A 5,979-nucleotide genomic window follows, 5' to 3' on the forward strand; every position below is an offset into this window, starting at 1 on the left:
CGAAGGACCTCTCGACAGGTACGCGGTCCTCCAGGTGCCGCGAGTTCCCAGCTGGTCTGCAGCGACCCGGCCACAGTCGCGGGGGCAGCTCCGCGCGGCCCGAGTCGCCCGGGTAACAAGCCACGCCCACCGGGGCCCCGCAGAAAGGCGGAGGGAGGCCGGCCCCCTCGGGATCCGAATTGGCCCGAGGGACGCTCTCATTGGCTGATGCGGTGTCAGCGTCGGGGGGTTTGGCTTCACCCAGCAGAGACCCTGTGCGCTCTGGGGCTGCACAGTCGCGTCCCCGGAGGCCTGCACACCTGCTGCCCAGCCAGAGCAGCTGTCAGCCTCTCTATTGTTACTTACTGCCACGCAGGGGCGGCTCCAGGTTCGGAGGGATCTGAAGGGATTCCCTTCAACAAAGAATGCAAAATTACAAAGTCAAAATTATGCTTGAAAGTCAAGTGGAGCAAATAGAAAACGGTTACAAACGCGGCGTGAATAGTCCATACCAATTATAGGAGTCAACGGATTAAAAAAAAAAAGGCCCAACCATGTATTGTCTATAAGAAATTCACTTTATTTTTTAAGTTTTATTTATTTAAGTAATCTTTACCCTCAATGTGGGACTCAAACTCACAGCCCCAAGGTTAAGAATTGCATGCTTTTCAGACTGAGCCAGCCAGGTGCCCAAAGAAATTCACTTTAAAATTAAAGACAGGGCAGCCCTGGTGGCTCAGCGGTTTAGCACCGCCTTCAGCCCAGGGTGTGATCCTGGAGACCTGGAATCGAGTCCCACATCGGGCTCCCTGCATGGAGCCTGCTTCTCCCTCTGCCTGTGTCTCTGTGTCTCTCTCTCTCTCTCTCTCTCTGTCTCTCATGAATAAATAAATGACTCAGAGCGTGATCCAGCGGTCCAGGATTGAGTCCCGCATCCATCTCCTTGCAGGGACCCTGCTTCTCCCTCTGCCTATGTCTGCCTCTCTCTCTCTGTTTCTCATGAATAAATAAATAAAATTTAAAATATAAATATAAAGACACAGATAAGTTAAAAGTAAAGGAGTGGAGAAAGCTATGCCTGTGCTAACACTAATCAAAAGAAAAGTTATTAACTTCAAGCAAAGCAGACATCAGAACAAGGAAATTTATCAGGAATAAAGAGAGAACAATACATAATGTAAGGGAGTTGGTTTCCCAGGAAGACATGACAATCCTTAATGTGTATGCACCTAACAAGAGATCATCAAAATGCATGAAACAAAAAATGTATGGAACTGTAAGAAAAAAACAGATGAGCCCACAAGTATAACCCAGATGAACCTACAAGTATAACTGATAACTTCAACACCATTTTAAAATAATGACTAAATCCAGCAGGCAAATCCAGCAAGGATATAGTTGAACTGAGCAAGAACATCAGTCAACCTGATCTGACATTTAGACAATACTTTATCCAACGACAGCAAAATACAGATTATTCTCAAGTTCACATGGAATATTCACGATGACAAACCACACTTCAAGTCATACAACATACCTTAACAAATTGAAGAGAACAGAAATTATACAGAGTCTGTTCTTAGACCACAGTAGAATTAAACTAGAAATAAGTACCAGCTGATATAAGAAATCAAAAAGAGGGCAGCCTGGGTGGCTCAGCGGTTTAGTGCCGCCTTCGGCCCAGGGCATGATCCTGGAGACCCGGGATCGAGTCCCATGTCAGGCTCCCCGCATGGAGCCTGCTTCTCTTTCTGCCTCTCTCTCTCTCTCTCTCTCTCTCTCTCTGTGTGTGTGTGTGTGTGTGTGTCTCATGAATAAATAAATAAAATCTTAAAAAAAATAAGAATGTACTACATCATTAAAAAAATCAAAAAGATTTAAATAAGTGAAGAGCTATTCCATGTTTGCGAATAGGAAAAATCAATCTTCTTAAGATGTCAACCACTCCCAATGTGATGTATACATTAAGCACAATTTTGGTCAAAATCCTAGTAAGCTATTTTGTGGATAACAATAAATTTATTCCAGAGTTTATATAAAAAGATAAAGAGACCCAGAATAGCCAACGTAATACTGGAGAAGATTAACAAAGTTGGAGAACTGGCACGACTGAACTTCAAGACTTATTATAAGCAACACAGCATGATATTAGTGAAGGAATAGATTCATAGATCAGTGAAACAGAATAGAGCCCAGAAACAGACCCATATAAATGTGGTCAACTCATCTTTGACAAAGGCCCAAAGGAAAGTCAATGGAGAAAGGATAGTCTTTTCAAAAAATAGTGTTGGGACTGGACTACTGGCTCTGGACACAGACCTTACACCTTTTACAAAAATTAACTCAAAATGGATCATAGACATAAGTGTAAAATGCAAAACGGTAAAACTTCTAGAAGGAAATACAGTAAAAAAGCTAGGTGATCTCGAATTTGGCATTTTAGACATGACACCAAAAGCATGATCCATGAAAGAAAAAGTATAACTTGGACTTCATTAAAATTAACAACTTCATCAACTATACTCAAATTTGAAATTTTTTTTAAAGATTTATTTATTTATGATAGACATAGAGAGAGAGAGAGAGACAGAGACACAGGAGGAGGGAGAAGCAGGCCCATGCTGGGAGACCGATGCAGGACTTGATCCCGGGACTCCAGGATCGCGCCCCGGGCCAAAGGCAGAGCCAAACCACTAAGCCACCCAGGGATCTCCAAATATGAATTTTTTTATTTTTATTTATTTTTATTTTTTATTTTTTTAAAGACCTTTATTTTATTTACTCATGAGAGATACAGAGCGAGAGAGAGAGGCAGAGACACAGGCAGAGGGAGAAGCAGGCTCCACGCAGGGAGCCCGATGTGGGACTCGATCCACGGTCTCCAGGATCACACCCCGGGCTGCAGGCGGCACTAAACCGCTGAGCCACCGAGGCTGCCCTGAATTTTTTTTTAAATAGGTAAACAAAATTTTAAATGTGTGCTCTGCAAAAGACTGTTAAGATAATTAAATAGAAATGCCATAAGCAAAAAAAAAAAAAAAAAAAAAAAAGAAACGCCATAAGCTGGGAGAAGGTATTTGCAAAACATATCTGAAAGAAGACTGTTATCCAAAACACACAAAATTCAGCAATAAGAAAACAAACAACCCAATTAAAAAATAGGCAAAAGATCTGAACAGATACCTCACCAAAGAAGATACACAGATGAAAAGTAAATAAATGAAAAAAACCTCAACTTCATTTGTCTTTAGGGATTACAAATTAAAGCAGTAATGAGATCCTTCTACACGCCCATTAAAATGGCTCAAACTCCCAAAATTGACAATATTGATTCACAAAAGTTGGTGAAGAGCACCAGAGCAATAGACACCCTCATTTATCGCTGGTGGGAATGCAAAATGACATACAGCCACTTTGGAAGACAGTTTGGCAGTTTTTTACAAGCTAAATATAGTCTTACTATATGATCCAGCAATGATGCTCCTATATGTTTATTCGATTGATTGGAAAACTTAGGTGTACATAAAACCCTCTATGTAATGTTTATAGCAGCTTTTTTCACAATTTGGAAATAATGAAGATGTTCTAAATAGGTGAACAAATAAGCAAACTGAGCCACATCCATACAGCAGTGTCTGTAAGACACTGCATTGCAGATTGGGTCTACTAAATGCAACTGATGCTTTGTTGCCACGGGGTGGTGGTTACTCAAGCTCTTGAATGGTTTGAAATTTCCCTTAGAACTTCATTTCCAAAATAACATTCAAATCAAGTATTAAATTCTGCCAGGACACTGAAAGATGCTTTGTGTTCTTTTTGGAAGAGTTCGATTTCTGGTTGTCTCTACTATAGAATGTAGTCACATCTTTGCCAAGTTAAACCACAGAACAAACTTGAGGCAACCACGTCTTTACACCCTGACTTTATACCTGTTGTCCTGTGCAATTATTTATAGCAGCCCTTTTTGCTTTCAAAAGTGTACAGTTTGGGCAATATGGAGCCTCCTCAATTTTTCCCAAATGGATCACCCCCGCTTTTGACATCTTGATTTAATGAAAGTTCAATCTTTCACATATTTTATGATATCCATCAGTGACTGGATTGTGTTGCCCAAAAGTCCTCCCCTAGGGAAGGTGCTTTGTTTGTTTTGCTTTGTTTAATGCAAAAACTTCTAACATCAGGGGTTGCTGCTGTGTTATGGTGTCTGAAAGACTGAAAAAACAAACAAAAATAATTCTTTCCCTTGCAAGTTATGTTTATTGCCACAAGATGATGGTTTACTCAAGGGAAACCCTTCTGTGATCCAAATTGGATGCCAGGAGCATTTTCTTTATTTAAACACTTAGAATTGTGTCGTGACTGTGTGAAACAAGAATGAACTTACGTACTTTAAGAGCAAATCACAAAACCAAATAGCTTCCAGTTTTTTATGTTAGCTGATAAGAATGTATACATATTGACACCTCTCTGCTTCCAGATCTTACGGTTTCTTTTTCCATAGATACTAGCATGTCCCTACTGTGACTGGCTCTGAGGAAGGCACCTAGGAGTAGTCGAACCAGGAGCATTAGAATCTCACAGACGTGGTTTGGGTACTTGGACCTACCAGCCACCAGCTGTGTGAGCTCAGGTACACTACTTCACCTTCCTCAGACTCAGTTTCCCAGTCTTTAAAATGGGGAGTATAGCAACTACGTTTCAGGAATGTTGTGGACAGAGACAATGTCTTCCAAATTTTCTTGATAATCAGGCCATTTTTGCTGCCATGTTGAGGTGTCATCCTCTCTTCACAGCTTAGGCTGGGAGGCAGCTTCCTGGCACGGTTCACAGTGGCCACCCCCAGCACTGGCAGCCAGATGGAGCCATTTGATTAGTTTTCCTCAATCAGGGTGGCATTGATAAGCATTGCCTCTGAACCTCCCCCCACACACACACACTGCCCCCATCTGTGAACTCAGCGTTACCAGGATGGCTTTAATGACCAGAGATGTTTTTAATTTGATGAAAGTTGTCAGTTTTTATTCCTTTTTTTTTTAAGAGTATTTATTTGAGAGAGAGAGAGATAGCAAGAGAGTGCACAAGCCGGGGGTAGGGGCAAAGGAGAGGGAGAAGCAGACTCCCCACTGAGCAGGGAACCCAATATGGGGCTTCATCCTAGGACCCCAAGATCATGATCCGAGCCAAAGGCAGACACTTAACCTACTGAGCCACAAATGCTCAGTTTTTATTCTGTTTACTGCTTTTTTTTTTTTTTTTTTTTGCCCTGCTTAAGAAATCTTTTTCTAAGGATTTCCTACCCCCTGGTCATGAACGTTTATTTTCTCCTAGGAATTATTTAAAAAGTTATAATGAAAGGACTTATTAAAAATTTACACTTAGACCTTAATCCATTTCAAATTCATTTTTTAACTGAAATTTTTGTTAAGCTAATTGTAGGTTCATGCAGTTGTAAGAATAACATGGAATCCTTTGTACATTTTGCCCAGTTTCCCGCTATGGTAACATTTTGCAAAACTATAGTATATGATCACAACCAGGATGTCAACATTGATATAATCTACCTGTCTTAATCAGATTTCCTGAGTTTTAGTTGTACACCTGTGTGTGTGTATCTATATATATCACCTGTGTGGATTCATGTATCCATGACCATAGTTAGGATCCTAAACACAAGGATCCTCTGTATTGCCCTTTATAGCTATACCCACCTCTCTCCGGTATCTCTCTTAACTTCAGACAACCTCTATCCTGTCCCCCATTTCTAAAATTTTGTCACTTAAAAAATGATATATAGATCATATCATATAGCATGTAACTTTTGGGATTGGCTTTTCTTGACCCGGCATAATTCCCTGGAGAATCATCTAAGTTGTTGTATATACCAATATTTTGTTCCTTGTTATTGCTGCATATTTCATGCATAGGTGTACTATAGTCTGCTTCTAATTAACTTTTTTATGGGATGGGAGGTGGCTGTCAAATTTCTTTTTTTTTTTTTCC

The sequence above is a fragment of the Nyctereutes procyonoides genome, unplaced genomic scaffold (assembly GCF_905146905.1).
Source record: "Nyctereutes procyonoides isolate TBG_1078 unplaced genomic scaffold, NYPRO_anot_genome, whole genome shotgun sequence".
In the NCBI taxonomy this organism is placed as follows: domain Eukaryota; kingdom Metazoa; phylum Chordata; class Mammalia; order Carnivora; family Canidae; genus Nyctereutes; species Nyctereutes procyonoides.